Source organism: Haliaeetus albicilla, chromosome 2 (genome assembly GCF_947461875.1).
Source record: "Haliaeetus albicilla chromosome 2, bHalAlb1.1, whole genome shotgun sequence".
Classification (NCBI taxonomy): Eukaryota; Metazoa; Chordata; class Aves; order Accipitriformes; family Accipitridae; genus Haliaeetus; species Haliaeetus albicilla.
In genome coordinates, this window is record NC_091484.1 from 72,054,155 (window position 1) to 72,074,587 (window position 20,433).

Genomic DNA, 20,433 nt, shown 5'->3' on the forward strand with positions numbered 1-20,433 from the left:
CCTACTCTGTGTCCCATACATGGATACGTGAACATATATACGTGCATGTGCTGGCAGAGCTTGGGTCCTACCTGCCCAACAGTAACATAACCGAGGCTCCCTCGGGGCTAACAGAGAACTGCGATGACTGAGGTTTAGTTCTCCTCCACAAAGAGTTCACAAAATCATACTAGACACATATCAATGGATTCAAACAGCATTTATACTTAGATACAAGTGCTTCAGCTACAATTTAAATCTGCCTAAGCTCAGTTGACAGTTGGGAAAAAACGAAAATAGCAATTTTTTATAAGTTATGCAATGCTGGAACTTTGAAATGCTTTACAAGATGCGAGGCTTTGCAGTCTGTGGCTTGGATACCATCTTGACTCCTATCCCTATTTCATTTTTTAAATCGCTTTTGCAAAGCAATTTTCCATAAGTAGCCAGGGTCAGAGACTGATCCTTTCGACCATGGAATTTTGGGATTAATGATTTTTTTGCAATTTGAATAATTTAGTTGCCATTGAAAAGGTACTCAGAAAGATGCCAATACAAATACGTCAGAGTTCAAGTATGTAAGGAGAAAACAAGATTGCCATCATAAGAAATTATTTTGAAGACTGGCAGAACCTAATTCTCATTAAACACAAATTCAAAGAACTTCTAGTTTCTAATACTTTTTCTTATCATTTAATATCCTTCACTGCAAAGATGACTTCAGCTTATAGATATCCAGAAAAGATATAAAATTCACTCTTTGTCCAAAGTGTCTCCAGTTACTGACATTTGGAAGACACTGACTTGGCTTTTTAAACCTCTCATTTTGCGAAAGGCAGTAATATAATCCATTTTCATTAAGAGGCTTAATATCATGAGTCATTCCTATTTAAACCATAGCAGAAGGGCTTGCATATGCTTTACAGATTGATGGGCAGGAAGACAGGTCCCATTACTTTAATGTGAGAACAAGAATTAAAGAGGCTGCAGAGTGTTTCTAAGCCTTCACCATGAAGTTCTGCCACACAAGTCCAAGCAGCTCTAGTGTCCGCTATTATTGCTGGTCATTGGAAAAAATGAATGAGGATTTTCAGAGTTCAGACCCACCATGTTTGTACACCACCCTATGATGACCCGTCGATCCAACCAGGATGTCCCTCTGGTCTGAAGAGTAGAAACTTACCAAAGACTGTTTTATTTCTTTTAAAAAATTCTTGGATGAACGATCCTTGGAGAATAGCCAGGCAATTATATTCATAGAGCAGACAAACACCTTTGTTAATCCAGACTTGCACATGGCTTGAGATAAAACTTAAGGTAACATTAGAAAGGGTGCAACAGAAAAATCACCCTTGATAGTTATGCTTCTACAAATAACAAATTAATTAAGCAATACTTAATGGCAACATGTAAGTGAGGTTTTGGAAAGACATCTAGGAATTTGCAAATACTACATGGGAAAGCACATCTGGCAAATTTGCTTTGCTGCATTGTCCCACCTGTTGTGTGTATGTTTAAAAGATGCTGCTTTTGACTTTTATATCGGTTGCTCATTAAAGAGATAATTAAGAGCATAAAGGAAAAGGAGTAAAAATGGATGGCAGATGAATCCTTGACATTTTAACATTAATTAGGAATTACTTTATTCAGCAAACATTTTCTCCAGGATCTCAGACTTAATGAAGCAGTTCTGCTGAAGGACACATGCCAAGAAAGGTTTTAGTGCAGGTTTTGTGGTCCTCTGTTAATGAGATTTAATTGTGTGAACCTTTACCTTGAAACAAATCCAGGACCTTGCCCTTATTAGAGAGATCAGTTAGTTTTAGCAAACCAGAGAACATTCTTATGAAATATAAAATGCATTAGTACCAGAAAGTTTCAGCTGAAAGTAAAACGTAATGTGCAGACAATTTGTTCTTGGGAACACTTTATTCCTTGCACTTGCATTTACCACATCTCAGAAAATCAGTTGCATTCAGTACTCCTGGGTCTTTCTAAAGTTAGTTCAGATCCTACCTCACGTATACGAGAAACCAGGTTCTCCTTAAACACCAAAGCCCCCTCCACATATACCTCATGACCTCCTAGCTAAGAGTATTAAGTGATAATTGAGCAAAACTTTTGCTCTCTTCCTCAAAGCTTGCAGTCGTTGGGTGCTACACGATGTAGGGATGCTGTGAGTGAGCTGCGGAGATTCCTCACTGTCAGTTGCTGGTGGCTCCGTGCTTCTTCTTTCTCCACAGATTTACTTGCCAGCCATCACACTGGGGCATGCAAAGCCTAAAAATAGTGAGAATGAAGTGTGCAGTTGCCTTAACTGAACAAGGACTGTGATACTGCCTGTTCAGACCTGGTAGCTGGGTTCAAGCACAGTGTCTGAGGTAAGTCAATGTCTATTCCACGTTACCGCGTTTGATACTGAACCATTCTGAAACAGCTGGATGACCTTGCTTATAAGTAATGACTCTTTGGTGGGGACACATATTAGCCAGCTGGTAATCCAGTGAAATGCTTATGCTCAAGGAGTGTTACAGTATGTGTGTTTTAATCCCTTTTCTCGCTGAATAAGACTCAATTGAGTGACCATTTCAAAGCTGTGTGAAAAGAAGAGTCTTCTAAGTTAACAGACCCTCAGGAGGAGCATTTGAAGTCCTAGGTCAGAGTATATTCCGTGACAACTGGGTATATATCCATTTTAGAGACTTTAATATCACTGGATGAGAAAAGAAACTGGAGGCAATAAAAGAGGTGTGATGAGAGGAATCTTCCCTGAGCTGAATTAAAGGTTGCTGCATTCATCGCATCACATAGGTGGTAGTCATTGGTATCAAGACCTGAACAGCATCCAGAGTGAGTCAGGCTGCCCTCAGCAGGAATGTCATCTCTTCAGAAAAATGTGTTTGCTGGTAGATGCTTTCCTGCTCACTGTCAGGAAGCAGAAAGAAGTCCCTTGCTGTGGTTCTCAGCTGCAAAGTAACAAGGCGTGATGAATCTCGGTTTGGATGTAGCATTTAGCTGTGATACCATAAGAGCAATCCATTAATGGACTGCACAGTGGATCAGAGATTGGATGGACATTTCTACCAGGTGTGTTATCCAAAACTAGCCCAGCACATGTATAAAAGGAAAGGAAGCCTCTGCTTGTTTCAAACTTTGAGTTTATGCCAGCAGTACTTGCAAGAGCAATGAAATGGGAACTTGTATCTTACGTTAGGTAACAAACTTCTCAAGGAATCATAGGAAATAGGACTGGAAGGGATTTCCAAAAATGATCTGGCCCCTTCCTCCATGGACAATATCCACCCCAATCCTGTAAGAATCTTCACAAGTGGATTTTGCTATTCCTTTTGATACTTGTACAGCACCTTTAGCAGAGGTTTGGCCATAGAAATCAAACACTCTCAATTTTCATGTCCACCTCTGTCTAAGCACTGAACAGCCCCGCTGAAGCACGTCCCAGACCTCTGCCTTCCCTTATAGAGTCAATGCAGGGAAAAGCATCAGGGCTTTATTTTCTGCAGCCTCCGTGGCAACCAGCAGATTCTGGATAAAACCTGTTGTATGGACCACATTTGGAAATCCACACAGATGGTTTTAATGTTGTGAACCATAATCTGCCAGTGTGGTATTTCTACAGACATTTCCATGACAAATCCACTTCCCAGGCTTGCGCAGAGTTCTAGACTGGCAGTTCCTCTTTATTAACAAGTACATGTAAACGCCATGGCCGTGGGGCTTTCTTCATGCATTTTTAAAAATCCAACTAGTTCTGTAGCCTTTGTCCATTCTGAGTCCTATTTGTGATTTATGCCTTTCTACTGAAGCTGGCAAAGTCCTGGCCTGCTGTTAGGGAAAGGACGAAGCCTTCACCGATGACTGACTGGGAAATCCATTGGTAGCTTAGAGGTTTCTTCCAATTTTTGAAGTCGCCACAAATAACTTGTAATTTTCAAGTGTGAGTTAACAGAAACAGAGACTTGCACAAGAAGACAAGGGTGCTTGGACAGACCAGTCCTCTGACAGGTATCATTGCAACCCCTTTCTATCACTTCCCCCCCAAAAAAGAATAAATATGATGTCGGGAGAAAAACTGAGGAAAAGGAATAAAGATAATTTTCAAGTGAAAAAATACATTTGTTTTTCTGTCATCACAGTCAGCAGAGGCATGTAGCTGCATTAGCTGTATAATTTACCCACTGAGGCTATATATATTACACCCCAATTCCCACGTACAATGAAAACAGCTGGAGACACCACTCTGATCCGCCACTTTCCTTTGGCCGCCCACGTGCATCTCCTCCGTGCAAGGCAGGTTCCCGTCACTCCACAGCCATCCTCCAGATGTGCCCGTGCCCCTGTGTCCACGTTGCCACCCCTTGCAGTGGTAACCGTACCAACACAGCCCCACTGGCGGTGGCACATAAAGCCTTTCTACAGGAGTGAGCAAGTCAGTGAAAGACTGGTCCTACGAGCTTTTCAGTCTTTAACTGCTAACGCCTTCTAATAAGAAGGCCCAGGAAAAAAATATTACAATGAATGCAAAGAAACTAACCTTTTCTGTTCCAAGAAAAAATGACTTATAGATCCGTACTGCAGTTAAACAAGAGATCTGGAGATCTGAATGGTGTGTCCACCCTTGGTGAAGCCTCTTGTGTTATACAGATGAGCTGCAGTTAACAACTGCAGTGTCATTAACTTCAAAAAAGTAAATTCCATTTATAACAGCTGAGGAGGTGTCCTTGGAGACTGAGCAGAAAGGTTTTTTTAACTGCATCTAGAAAAGTAGAAGCTTTCTGCATCTCAAGAGGTCAAAATAAGGGTGTAATGGGTACAGGCACTTAGGAGGTTTTACCTGTTAAATAAATCAATTTCTTTTACACAATTAAAATTCTTTTCTTGTTCCAGACATTGCATTTTCTTCTTCAGTAGGATATCAAAACAATATTATTAATGTTGTGCCCAGAGGACAAAGACAGATAATAAATAGTTTGATTCACCTTTGAGTAGATATAGATACATGAACACACATACACAAACATATCTAGTTTTCTGTTAATTTCAGAATATTTTAATTTTTACACAAAGTCTTATGCAAGATTTTTGACTGACAGAGGGAACTTCCCCTTCTATGTTGTTTACTGCTGATGTGGTGCTGATGTGGTAAAGTGCAGCAGTTCCAGGAAGCATAATCAATGGTTTTGTTTGTGCGATGTATTGTAGCTGATACTCAGATCATTAAGTATTTGGTGTGCTGAAGGCATTTTGCTGTTTTATTAAAACTGTTAATAAAAAGGATTTTAAACAAAATGAAATTAAAGCCTAACATAAAGGCCACGGCTTATATTAGGAAAGAAAGCTCAAAAGAATTTGTCAGTAGGAAGCATCAAAAGAACATAAGAGAGAACAGAGAACAGAAAGGGGGTCTAGGAAAGGAGAAAACAAAGACTTCTGAGATAGCAAACCCCCAAGAGTTCTCATAGAAACATCAAATAAATACAAATGCTTATTTGACAGCTGCCATCAGCTTTAAACCCAATTACTAGATCATCTCAAAGCACCAACCACATGTCCAAATAGGTTACTATTGTATAGTTTGAAAGCAAGTATTTTTACCCAGTTAGGGAAAACACATTGTTCGTATCGGCCTTCACTGACATGTGTTTCAGGGATGGCTTTAGAAGACCACCGTGCCATCTTTCATACGTATGCAAGCAAATTTTTCTCTCAGTTGCTGTAGTGTAGCTCTACACTGACTGCCATTAAGTCATTGTAATAGGTATAAAATAGGTGTAAAAGTAGTTATGTGTATGCAAATAGTATAAAACTGTTTCAAATTACTATATCCAATCTACATTTTCCTGTGTTGACATTATTTTGTGATGATGTCAGCAATAGCCCTGCAGCACTATTGATTTCAGTGCAATTAATCCTCTTTCACAGTTGTCTAATTGAGTCAGGTGGAAAAAAAGTAATTCTGCAGGGCCACTAAATAATTCAACAACCTTTTGTAGAAAAAAAATAAAAATATCTTTTGGCTGAGCCCAAATTCCAGGCTCAGCCCAATTCCACAGCCACTGTATGCAGACAACAACCATTCTCAAGGTGTTTATACCATCATCCAAGAGATCCTTAAGAAAACCAGAGCTGCAATGCTCCCCCCAGTGACCCTTTATTCCTACTGGAAACACCCAGCCCCCTCTGCCACTGACAGCCAACAAGCTTATGAAGAATCAACTATTACTTGCTTTCATGGCATTTTTGAGGACGTGCTTTAGAGAACACTTTTTCAGCATCAAATCCTTGATCCAAAAAGCTCATCACCCGATGGCAGCAGCATTAGGCAGCCGTGGAGCTGAACAGGCAGAGGCGAGGAGCTCCCGTGTGTTCTGCAGCCGTGAGAAGGTGGCAGCCCCTCATCTTGGGGAAAGAAGCCCAGCTAGGAGACTTGCATCTCCTCAAGCACAGGGAAGGTGTGGGCTGCAAGTGTCATTAATTTCCCCTTAGTCATGCGGTTTAATCGCTTGAACGCATGTTGTTTTCCACTCGCGCAGCCTTGCAGCTCCTTGCTCATGCAGAACATTGTGTGGAGACAGCAGGCGAGGGTTTGGCCAGTGCTTTCTGCCTCTCTGGGCACAGATGCTGAGGACCTGGAGAGAAGCTCATTTCAGCAGGGTGGTTCTCGCTGGGCATGGAGGACAACCCCATGGGACTCTTGATGTGTTCTGCGTGGTCAACAAGGTTGCATCTTACGTCCACATCTCTTATGTGGGCCCCAGAGCCGCTGCATGGACTGAGCCAAGCCCAAGTTCAGCAAACAGGCAAACCCCATGAAATCTGAAAGCAAATGGACCGTGGGCCACCTTCGCTTCTGCAAGATGAAGGTGGCTCTGTGTAACACCACCACAAGCTGCCATGCTCCAGCATAAGACTTGTCACCAGTGGATGCTCTCTGATACCTGGCAAGGACCCCCGAGGGAACGAGGGATGAAGAGCAAACAGCATCCAGCAGACCCAGAGTGTGCGCATCGGCGGCAACTCTGTCAGCCAGCCTGGCCAAAACCTGACCACTCCAACCTGGGCTCCTTATCTATAGTCCCAACTACCAGCAATAGTACATAAAAATAAAATACACCATTGTTTCTCTGAGGACAATCTTTAGGACACCTCCCCTATAAGGAGTCATGTTAGGAAGGCATCGAGCTGCTGAGACAGAAGAGACTTTCTGAGGCTACTCATCTCGCCCACAACAAAACTGCTGTTTTAATGCTTGTGGGGTTTTTTTTTTCCCCTGGTCCATTGATTCTTCTAATTTGTTGTGTTTCCAACGCTAAAGGATTCTGTAGTTGTTACATGAGTCAGGGCTTTGGGGTGTTGTTTACAAGGTTATTGACAAGTAGCTGCCAGACCTTCTTTGCTGAGTGCTTGAGGGTTTCAAAATGCTGGTGGTATTGACTGCTGGCCTGATCCTGTTCTCAGGTACATCTCTGCAGCTCCTATCAGAATACATGCAGGAGGCCAGGCTCAGGCTGTAATAACTAAGAAATTACGAATGTTTAAAATCTCCCTCATTCGTACAAGTGGATTTGTTGAAAAAAAAAAAAAAACCCCACTAAAAAACCAGATGCACAGAAGTTAGTGATGTCATCTGAGAAGTACAAGTGGATTCTCACAAATAAGAGAATTCAGCTATTTGGAAATGGCCAGAGGGGCCGGGGGCTCCTCCAGGCCGTCTTCACCTCCTGACACGCTGAGCACACTCAGTCGTACAAATTCCACTTGAGATGCAAAAAGCCATGGAGAGGAGCTCTCTCTCAGATCTCCCGTGGACTCTGTGTCTCCACCAGGAGCAATGAGCAGCTCCCCAGGAGGTCTGGCACCCCTTCCAGAGCAACCCCAGCCGGCAGGCAGCAGGCAGAGTTACCACGTGTCATACACAATTCCATACTATCCGGAGGGCACGTCAGTATTTCTGGGCCTGCTTTTCAATAAACGCTGTCCTACTTGGACAAACATGGCAGAACAACACGGAGTTGCCTCCACATCCTCCTTCTGCTCTTTTCAGAAGTTTCCTTCTCTGTGCTTCTGGCTTTCTCTCCCCTGTGCACCATTTTTAGCAATCCTTAGTTGTTTGCTCTCAAAAGCCTTAGTGATTAATGGTCACAATAGCGCCTAACAATTAGCAGATTTCCTCCTTTGGTGGTGTGAGTCAGTCTCAGCCACAGTAAAAACCTCTTGGACCATCCTGGCTAGACTGACATGCAGACATTTCATCAACACAGGCAAGTCTGTGATCTGTCAGGATGTCGAGATGTAATAATGAAAATGGGGACTGAATTATGAAAGTAGAAATATTACTTAGAGATCATATCATCAGATATTCCTGTTTCTAACACTCACTCCAAAGAGCAAATGCATCTAGAAAACCCGTCCGCAGTGACACACTGCTGTATGCCACTAATGCATAATAAGAATGTATTTTTCCATCACCTGGCATAAATATAAACCCACAGCCTGTTGTCAGCTCTCCATGAAAGCCTGTTAGCTAGAGGCACTAAATCTGTAGAAACTTTTCCTGGCAAAAATCTTCTGAGTAATTTGCACTGCAGCTCATTGCTGTGGGTAAATGCTCATTGCAAGGTCATATCGTACCTTTTCAATTGCTAAGGACCTAGACAAGACAGAATTCATGTTGCCCAATTGACTGGATACAGTAGGGCTCCTATAGTAAAATCCTTTTTTTTCTTCCTCCTCCCTCCACCCCCACCCCCGCCATTTAACAGGTTGCTATGGCTGGAAATACAATTTGCTTATCTGTGCAAAGCAGTGAGACAAATCAAGGCTTTCATTATATGCTGATTATTACTCTATTCAAACCTGCTCAAGTAGCTTCCACTTCACCTTTCCTTTAAATTAAAAGTTACAGGTTCTTCCCAACTAATCTATGGGTTTTATGATAGGAGGAAGATGGACAGCCAACCTTGACTCGGGGGATCCATTTCAATAGGTACAGACATATCAAGAAAGTTAGTGATCACAAAACCCTCTGAATTTGACTATCAAAAATTCATTAGACTATTGCAATAGTTCAAGAACACAAGTGCCCAAAAGCAATCTCTTTTAATGTTTCATAAAGAAATATGAGAGATAAGAAGACTGAACAGCCTGTCATTGCTATTAAAGAACTTGATTCTTCGACCCTGTGGACTTCTATCAGCACTTGCTCAAGCTGTCTTTCACGTGAATAACTCACATGATTTATTCACCCTGAGCAGCACCTGCTAGTCACCTAGCATGAGTCGTAATAAACGTCAGTTAATATTGCAAAATAGAGCCCTGCTTTATAAAATGGGAACTGTAGCGCATTGACTGAGTTTAGTTTAGCTCCAAATTTCTTACCCAGTTTAAACTGCTACAGTCATTGAACAGCTATTAAAAACCCACTCAGAGTTTATATTGCCCTACTATGGCAATATTCCCAGAGGTTTCAACCTGAACAGTGATTCAGGATCTGGCTAACTGAGAGATTTAGCTCAATAATGACTCAGAGGATGAATCTGATTTTACAGTACTGAATAATCAGAGGAACTACTGAGATCAATAGAGTTACCCAGGAATAATAAAAAAGAGAGCAGGATAAAACCAGAATTCAAATTCATTTATAGCAATATTTCAGAAAAAATACGCCTATTAAATAACAGAAACATTTATTATTAAGGAAGGTAGTGGCATATAGCAAGATTATGCCACTGTTGGACCAGTGTGGTTTGACTGTGTTTCTCAGAGTGGTGGCACTTGCATGTTGAACAGAAATTCTGTTCTTCCTAGGTGCAAGTCTTGAAGGACCTTCACTATGGACTGGGGTAAGAACACAGAAAAGACAAACATACCTGTAGGGTAACGTCCACCAATCAAAACCTCTTTGATCTCTACTACCAGGAAATACTTTTCTTTTTTTTTTTTTCCCCAGTATTTTTGAGCTATGGACTATTGCGTAGTAATTCTAAATCTCCTGGCAAAAGCTTGCATAGTGACCTTCCTTGGGCCACTTGGAGTTACCCCACCTCTCTTCAGGGAGCTCCAGACCCCAGGCTGAAGCCCACTAGTGCCCAGCAGATAGTTACGGTTGCTCTGGGTACAGGGGCTGTCTCCAACTGCACCACAACAAGAGGGAAACTCGCGTGGTCCCCTGCACCTAGAGCAAGGCCACCGAGTCTGGGTAACTCTCGTTGACATCCACGGCCCGGAAACTCCCATAAGTAAGTGAGATGATAGTAAATAAAACCCAGAGGTTTGCATACGCACAACGCCCGATAGGGAAATACTGGCAAAGCAGAAATCAGCTTGCAGCGAACAACATCTTTGCAACAACCGCTGAAAAGCCCTTTATAGTAGGAATAAGCACATGCCCAGGCAAGGGAAGACAAATGAGGGAAACACCTTGTCTTCTAGTGAGGTGGAAGGAGGTGGAAAGCAAGCTATAGTGAGTGTTTCCATTCACATTTGCAGAGCACAGAGGGTATGAAGGCCCTCAAGGGCCCTGAAGGGGCACCGGTGGGGTGGGCTGGTGTCACCCAGTTCTTGCTGACGAGAGGGGAGATGCTGGGGATTGTCAGGCACCGAGCACTCGGCGCCTTGCCCGGCGAAGGTCTCGTCCGGGACACGTTTCTCATCACAGGCACTACCCCTCCATATGTCTAAATTTGCTAACATTTTTATTTTTGAATTTATGACCACTTTAATTTCCTCCGGGAGTCCAAAGTTGGTGTCTCTAACGACTGCTGGTTTTACTTTAAAGCTACAACAATTAGAGTCTTCTAATGAGAGTTTTAATTGGGTAGTGACTTAAATACCAGATGAGTTTAACTATTCATCCTGGAAATGGAATTCCAGAGATTTAGATTTTTTTTTAATTTTGTTGTATTGATTTGAGTTTTCTATTCCATGTTGTATCTTTTTTCTCATAGCTGTACACCGATTCCACTATTTTTAACTTTTTAATTTCAGCTGACAAAAACCCCATCCATAAACCAGCACATAAAAAATTCTGAAAAAAAACCCCCAAAATGCATAGAAATGTACATATAAACACACACACACACACAGAGCCATGCAGTAACAGCAAAAAGAAATTGTCTGCATAATTGGATCTAAAACTGGTAGGGAAAAAAATTTATTAAAAATGAATATCAGAGAAAGGCAATTCAGAATTTTAAGGAAAAAAAACCCTGATTAATTAACTGCAAATTATAAGTATTACTTTGAATTGCGTTGTACAGAACAGTATCAAATTACTAATTATCCTTGCCCGCTTTGTTCAAAGATCATGAATGTGCATTTTAATTTCCACTGGAGTAAGCTAAATATACTGAGAACCAGCATGTAGAATTTTGCAGAAATCGCTGGGGATGAGGGAAAACTCCCCCATTACCATATAAATGACATGCACAGAGTTATAAATGACACGCAGTAGATCCAGCTCGTATTGTTCCTTAGGATGTAGCAGGCAAATACCGGAAATTATAATAAGGCTTATAACCTAGCAGATAATAAATGTAACCCGTACCCCACAAATCCCCATCTACCAAAGATAATTTAGTCTGCTGTTTTTTGCTGATTAAGGGTGGCTTTGGAAAAAAATATCCTTCCCCTTTCCCCTCTTTATCTGTTGCATTTATTGGCAGGATGGAGATGGCTCCATTTTTATCTACCTAACAGCTCACAATATCTAACGTAGACTAATCTTCCTTTCCAAGGCCCTCATAGCCTGCTCTACCCTTAAACAGTTCCTATTTAGTATCAAGGACAATTCCCACATAAAAAAGACTCATTACAGCCGCTCCTTTTTCCACCGCTATATTTTTACCATGACATCCCCGACGTTAGCAGCACTGCTGTGTTGAGATCACGGCTGACTGGTATCTCATTATTCCCTGCAGCAGCCTGGGGACCGGGTCTGGTTTTGGGGGGTGTTTGCTTGGCACTAGGCACAGCCAGGCTATAGGACATACCAAGCTGGCAAGTACTTTCCCACCACCAGACTACGAAATGTATGTTTTGAAATGCCTCAAAATGTTCAGATGGCAAACATTATCAAAGTGCAAAGAAAATACCATCGTCCTTGCTGAGTAGGACCAGAACTGCTGAGTTGTACTCCTTGCCCTTTATTGTTTATCACTAAAAAAAGTCATTTTCTAAGTCATGTTATTCCTGGAGTATTTGGATGTGGGAGATGCCGATTTTAATATATATTGTCCTTTCTTTCTAAGGCTTCCTTGGATGCCTTTCATCTTTTGGTGGTAACTTTCCCCCCCTGGAAACAAGGCAGCTCTGGGCTGGCTGGACATCCCTTCCCACCGATGACGCACGGCTACGGCAGTCCCGAGGCGAGTACTCTGCCCTGCTCCTGTGGGGACACAGACCCACGTGTGGGAACGTCCATCGGAGAGGGAGGCTGTGAGTTACTCTTTGGGTTTCTTCAGAGTGATATTTCTCTGTCATTCCCTCCAGCTCCTGAAGACTGCATGCTCCAGTCTGTGGCTATAAATCCCAATTACATTGTTGGCATGTTAGGTGTGAGTTTTCATCTTCATCAGGCTTAGCAGGATTCCACCAGTATGTGAAAACACTTAAAACGTGGTTACATCATGATTACACAGACTTTTATTATTTTTCAGTGTGAAGAGCATTTCTTTAAGGAGTACTAACAGGATATCTGGTTTCTCTTTTGCAGATCTATGTTCACGAACTGAATAAAGGGACCACAATATACTGCTATAAACACAACCACCTGGTTGACTAATTGCCTGTAAATTATCTTTCTGTGCCTTATGTACTCAGAGAGCTGGCTTAGTGCCGTTTTAAGTCCAAATCCATAACCGGTATAAATAATGTATCTAGTGATACATACTAACTAAGGATTCAGTTCTTGGTTTTCAATGTAATACAAAGATATGTAACGATGTTATAGAATCATAGAATCATTTAGGTTGGAAAAGACCTTCAAGATCATCGAGTCCAACCACCAACCATGCCCACTAAAACATGTTCTGAAGTGCCTTGGCTACGCTTTATGCTTGCCCACTTTATGCTTGCCTTTACACTTGCCCACTAAGGACTCATGAGTTCGAAGGAGCCAGATCCACTCCTTTTATACCTGTGAATGCACTACATGATTCATTATTTTCCACTTGAAACCAAAACCAGACATTTACTTAGGAAAACTGTGCAGCCAAGTGACTGTTTTATGCTTTCTTTCCTTTTTCAAGTGAATGAATGAAGTGAAGTCAGACAGGAGAAGTGACTCTTGATCTTCAGGCACATTTTAGCTGCTGCATTGAAGGCAAAGGGCTAGTTTCTCTTCTAAACCATCTCTCAGTTGTGCTTTCAAATGCATACTTTCTCCTAGATGAGAAGAACAGGTCAAACACAGGACAGCGCTGGTCAGGGACAGTCTCTGGATGTCCCAGGAAAGTTATTTCGCTGGAACCAAAGCCAAATGCTTTGTGATCTGCTGTTTGCTACCAAGCACTCAGCAGACTTGCATTTGTAATTTCTACATAGTCCAAGCAAATAATTCATGCAGGAGAACATCACTTCTGGAAGGGGAACAGAAAGGTTGGCTGGTTTAATCCTAATATGCTTAGTCAGGGACAGTGCTTGGGCTTTAAGCAACATGGCTACATCCATCATGTTGCTGCTTTCCTCCTCTCCCAGGGAAAGGAGCTGTGCCAGGACTGGATTCTGCAGTGGCCCTTTTGAAGACTCAGTGGGATGGAGGAAGACAAACCTCTTGGCTTCCTCACTCCTCCTGCAGCTTCTTTCCTTCCCTGCTGTGCTGCGTGATCTGCTCATTAAAGATGACCTTGGGCCTCGGTAATGAGTAGATCATGTACTACAACACTTCCGAATGGCAGCTCACGCTAGAAGAAAATCATTGTTACGTCTGCATTTCTGTCCTACTGCTCCCACTTCTCATCTGGCACCACATGCTCTCTGCTAACAGAGCCAGAACAACCCCGTTAAAGTTATCGTGTCTCCTTTTGGGGGTGATTATTCTGTCTTGCATCATTTTAAATTTCACTAAAGCACTGAAACATTTCTGATGCATGCCAGGCTTTCATGGTTCACTCTTTGTCAGGTCAGCATCCAGTTCAAATTCTTCTGACAAGCAAGGTCAAAATCAGATGCCCAAAATTCATAGGTAGGCTTTTAAACCAGAGATGCCCTGCACACAGACTTGGGGTGTTGGTACTCAAATAACATAACATTTTAACAGAGTTCAGCATTCCCAAGAAAGGGGTTTTTAAAAGAACCCTGAGTTCGTGAGTGGGCAGATGTGAACTTCTTGTTCATCTCAATGTGTTGTCACTTAAGTCGTTCAAGCAGAAGGATGACAACTTCTCCCACTGCTGCTCCAGGCCTGGTGTTTATCAGCGGTACCCATGAGCCAGAGCAGCAGCTTCAATGAGAGACCTGGCTAAAATGGGGAAATTCAGGGGGAAAATCCCAAATCTACTTCCTTCTCCATAGTGCTGGACAACAACCACATCTACTCCCTGAACCTTCTCCTGACCCTTCCATCCCACCAGGTTTTTTTTAACCCCAATAGTTGATGAGACTTCCACAGTTGTACCAGATGCCAAATATTAGAGAAAAGAGCTGAGAAGCAGGAAAGGATCCTAAAAAACCTACATTTGTCTGGAAAATATTTTCTTCAGGGTATCACTACACATGATACAATCTGGGCAAGAAGTGCTAAATCACAGGGCTTTTAGACCCTTATCGAGAGCTTCCACGCATATAGACCTGTGGGCAGCACACAGGGTGCTGGGAGGAGAAGGGTAGAGAGGAAGGAGAGAAAAAAGCCAAGGTAATTTTAAAGAACCATAATTAATCCTTTCCCTCCTCATGTACTGCAACTTTGTGCCGTGCCTCCGAGGGGCAGCACAGCCTCAGCTATCACACCTGAAAGCTTTAAGCTATTGGGGACGCAGCTCTTGCCTCCTGTCCTAGTCTCACGATTTCTAGCCTGCTGATGATACTCCAAAATAATACATAACAGTCTCTGGGTTAGTATGGGTCAGTTCAATAACCAAGTGAAGTTTAATTTTTAAAATGAGATATTGAATCTTTCAAGTCATCTCTGTGTCTACAGTCTGAGGCAGAGACTGGAAAATCAAAACAAATGTAATAAATACAATGATCTCCAGATAATTCTCATCAAGTAAGATTTATTTTGATGTCTGTTTTCAGACTGTTGCTCTCAAGTTTAAAAGCACAGTAGCATGAAAATATGATGTTTTGCTTTTAGGAGCTGTTTTTCTTTGGTTCTATTTCTTACCAGTTTCTCAAATCTTTAATCTAGCTATCTTGAAAGCCTCCTTTAAAGAATTGCCTTTGATCTAGTCTTATGCAGCAGCAACCAATGCTGATTTTTTTTTTTCCTGCTATTGTTGTTAAATCAAATACAAGACAATGACTCAACTTTGAGGAAAAGCAAAACTAACGTAGGAGGCAAATGCTTGTGAGTCATAAGTGTAAAAAGGGAAGGACTGAAGTGATTTGCTCCTATTTTCTGGGATTTGCAAGTCAGGTAAGAGTCCATCAGCCCCTCCACGATACAGAACAGAAGTAATAGCCTGGCAGAGCTGGGGCAGCTTTAAGAGCAGACGTTTGCTTTCTGCTGGTAGGGTGCCTCATGGGTTGGAAAGGTTCCTGCTCCTGTTGAAATCACTTGGGACCAACCCAGGCTTCCTACACAACGACCCACATAGACACATCTCTCCAGCCGTGCATCCCTCATGCCCTGTGACCAAATCTGACGGGGACCTGCCAGGGGTCTGTGCCGGAGGCGATCCCAGGAATGTGCTGAAAACAGTCAGATCTGGGTTTTCGTGCAATGCTCTGCATTTTATTTGGTGTCTAAGGGCCAAGGTGAGACTCTCACCTCGGTTTTGTGTCCTAATTTCTCTCATCTCATCTAAAACCAGGTCAATATTTGTGCCTCAGTTTGCCTGTTTCTAAAAAGATGGTAATAACTCCTGTTCTACCAGGACATTATGTGAAGTTTTATTAATTGATGGTTGCAAAAGGCATTAAGATCGAGACAGAATAATTGCCTCAGTGAAGGTCATAATTAGACATGTACCAAGAGATACAGCTGAGCGTCATCTGCGGTGCTCATTTAATCTCATTCTTGTATTTTAGCTACAAGTGTGGGGGTACTAAGGAGGAGAGCTGTTCTTACAAAGGTGACCGCTGTATTTAGCACGAAGTTTAAGCACTTTGTGACGCTGACACCCGAACAATCCCGTGCGAGTAATATTATACAACTTTTAGAGACAAGAGAAAGGTTCACACTCCAGTGAAGACAAGAAACGGGCCTTGCAGTGGAGCAGGACAGACCTCTCTGAAGGGGAGGAGAGCGAGGCCATCAGCAATCCCTGGTCTGGGAGGAGAGGCTTGCCCGGCTCTCCTTGGCTGCAGGTCAGCTCAGGGGCCAGCATCAACCTGACCAAAAAGGGGATTGTGAAAAACTCATCCGACTCAGGCTGTGAAATCATGCTCTTGAATCCTAATAATTTCTCCAGCAACTAGTTGTCACATCACGAAGAATTACGATCTGAAGTTGGGGAGGAAAGAACAAGCTGACACACTTTTGTGAATCCCAAATCCTGCTGTAGGCAGAACTGGAAGACTTTCTGTTTGAAAAATAATTATATTTCTACGTAGTGTGTGCTAAAAGTTCTTGTGAAACACTAAAGCTCATATTTCTAAGTGTGATAGAACCGGGAAGTATCCCACAATTATCAGAAGAATTTGAGAAAAATCAAAATTAATGCAGAAACTTTAGAGATGATTTCAAGAAGACATGCAACAGAATGATGGATTTTTGTACTCATAAAAGCTTATAAATGACCTCATTTTTAAAAGAGAACTTTCTTTATTCTTTTCTGCACTCTGCTCACTTTTCTGCTGAATATTTTATGTAACAGAGTTTTGAATTGAAATTCAAGCCAACTCCCACCCCCCCCCAAACACACCACCAAAGAATTGACCGTACATACTAATCAAAAGCAAAATGGGATTTCATCTCACATTACTTCATTCTAATCAGGATGCTATTTGCATGCTATATTTTTCCAGCAAATCACACAGATTTCTGACTGTTTGCAGCACTCCTATCAAATCCTGACGGTGAAGGTAGCTGGTCCTAGATCTCCGTAGTTTTACCACATGGTGGCAATACAATTTCCACCTTTCTGCTAAGGAGGTGAGTTGTCTCTGATTTCCTCCTTCATCACTTCTTACTCACTCTAATGATGATATTTGTAGGTGGCAATTACAGTCTTCTGAGTTTCTGCTTTCCATTTCCTCTATAAATTTAATAGAGTATTGTTGGGTTTATTTTTCAAATAAACTCTGCAACATTTCCAAGGACATTAAACCCTGTTATGTAAGAGTTTTTCTTTCAGCTAATGCAATACCGCATGTTTCTCTGATCTCTAATGAAGTTTTGAGGACCACTCTGGAATTATTCCTTTTTGCCAACAAGCATTCATACGCGCTTCCGTATTAACTCTTTCCCTCCAAGATAGTACCTCTCTCCTTTAGTCTATGTTGTGTTTGTTGCCTCGTCGGAATTGGGGGAAAAAAAAAAAAAAAGAGTCTCAAATGATTTAATACCAGCTTAAAAAGAATATATCAAACACAATAAAGAAAAATTAGGAATATGTACATAACAACAACAACAAAAGAAAACAGTAAAAGATTCAACCTGGAAAGGAATTACAGATGCATAAGAAAAGGTGATCCATGAGAGATCAGGCCTTTATAAACCACACTAAGGAGTAAACTTGTAGTCTTCATTTTAAATGACTGTTACTGAGAAAATGATAAAAGAAAAATCTATTTGTTACTACTTCAATTTAAAACCAGTATGTAGAGACAGTCTAGATCTAAAGTACGATGTAAACCTTTTTTCTGCATTTTTGAAAAAGTGTTGATACTTCTCAGACTGAAATATAACTATTACCAGTCTCAGTAGAAAGGTACAATTCTCTGGTCCCCAGCCCAGGCACCACAGATTTAAGGCTTAATTGGTTATATGCAAGAATATAGCACTATATAAGTCAGTAGAAACACTCAAAACCAAAAAAAAAAATCTTGAAACAAAACTCAGAGAAGTTTAAGGTATCAAATTCTGCTTAACTGTATAACTTTGGTCCAGATCTAGTATATAAATCAGGGTATTGTACATATTAAATGCAATTGTAATTGTGAATTTTACATCTACTTTTCTGGCACATTCGTGTGAATTATGGGAAATATTTTTCTGCTAATAGATTGGAATTCAAATACTCTGCCCAGCGGACTGTAGTGGTTGCCCTTCGCTGTATAATCACCACTTGGTGTAGCTTACATCCACATGGCCACTACAGTTGCAAAACCATTTAGGAGACCTAGCTACATCACAGGAAATTTTATGGATAAAAACACAGGTCACTTGATAGTTTGCTTTGGTACTACATGATGCTTCCGCTCTCATTAAAATCTAAAAAATCCTTTAAAAGTGAAAAGCGATTCCTTCAAAGTCCACAATTAAGGAATTTGTTAATAAAAAGCATTTTAAATAATTATAAATAAATTACAATACTTAGCAGTATTTCGTGTTGCCGTGCTGCTTGACGTGACTCAAAACAATAGACTAACATTTCCCAGTGCAGAGCAACATGCAAGAACTTTCATGGTCTTAAAACTTCTTGGTTTGGAGATTAGGGCACACCATTTGGAGATGGTTGGAGATTAGGGCACAACAAATTTTCAGTCATTATCCAGGGAAAAAAAAAAAAGAGAGAGAGAGAAAAAAGAAGGTAGTCTAATCATAATTTTCTGGTATGCAAACAATAGCTTGTCAAGCCAGTAGCACAAGCTGTCTGAAAGTGTGATCAGTCAGCACCAAGAAGACACAGAAGAACACAGAAACGGCAGTGATCCCTTTAGAAGAAAAGAACTGGGAAGAACAGCATCAAATCCAACTCTGCATGGCCCGGCTGGGCCATGGAAATATTTCTCGAAGTAGGAAATTCAGTTTGCAATGGAAGCAGTGGAAACCAGGCAAAGAGGTTGGGGAAAACATAAGCGATCGGTGCTGCTCTTGCTGGAGGCTGCAGACCTGAGCAGACGTAGAAACTCTGGTTTATTCCTCAGCCTTATCCCCGGTGCGGTAGCTATGGTCTGGCTCTGCCTTGGTAGGCAATGAAACCTGGCTTGTGATGTATCACCCCACCTCCAGAAAATCCAGAAATCACGGTGGGTGTAGGCGAGGTCTGCAGGGAGGCAGAAGCAGGGTGCAGGTCGGAGCAGCTCCTGCCGTTGTTTGCCGTGGATTTGAAGGAAAACATCTACTGGTTACAGCGTTGCTCGGTCCCTGCAGTCCTCAGCCTGCGTCCCAGGATACCAGGACATGATTAAAGGTTTCTGCCACCCGCCTGGATTCGGTTCCTGCTGTCCCACACTGGCTGTTGCACCACCGCAGACTGGGCACAGCTGGAACCTCTGCAACGCGCCCTGCTGCAGACCTGCTGTGGTTGCAGGCACTTGGTATCCCCCACGTGGCACGCGACAGCCAAACGCATCCCTGGCCACTTGTATTTTACTACATACCCATCTGAAAGTTTTAAGATCATCTTTAAAATATGCTATTTTCCTCCACTTTTCTAATTACAGTTAACTCTGTGGCATAGTTTCCCCTGTAGACCTTTACCCATTGAAGACTGGAAAACAGCTGGTGCAGAAGGTGCGCCATATGGTAGTTACTTATAGCAACATAAACTAATTGAGTGTTGAGGGTGATACAATCCCTGGATGCTTTATCTCTTAGACACTGCCGGTATGTCAATCTGATCGCTTTAAAGATCTGCCCTAGTTCTTCAGTTCTGCTGTTCCAGAGCAAAATCCAGGTAGAGTCACCTGCATGTGCCTTGATTGGTAACAACACTGCAGTCACCACTGGGCTTCTTTGCCCCAGTTTGAAAAATACCTTGTACTGTAACACCCACATCCCTCATGTACTAAAGGTCTGAGGTCCAGTGGAGAACTGGCAACTCGAAACGCTGGTGCAAAAAAACAGTCGTCTTTTCCCAGTACCAGGATCTGAGCACGTTGGTTATCATTCCTCATGCAACATCAAGCACATGCAGCACAGACAGGAATACTGAAGGTCGTTTTTCACACACAAAGATTTAACCTCCTGCCTGTTCTGCTGGAGGAAATGGTGGACTTCAGCTCCACAGGGGCACCCCTCGTCCCCAGCCGGCCCTCGGCAGTAACTCACCCTTTGCATTTCACCGGTCATTACCTCCTCTGCTCTTCCAGTCAAAGACCTGCTCCAACCTCTGACTGCTTTCCAACTGGTATTAGGATTTGGAGTTGTAGTTTTTCAACTCTGTTTCA

The 20,433-nt window shown here is 42.1% G+C and overlaps 1 protein-coding gene across 5 annotated transcripts in view; it reads right to left on the bottom strand.

Moving 5' to 3' along the window:
• The window catches only part of DPP6 (dipeptidyl peptidase like 6), a 575,225-nt gene that overhangs the window by 57,616 nt on the left and 497,176 nt on the right, over positions 1-20,433 (bottom strand). The gene's annotated exons all lie outside the window — the stretch shown is intronic.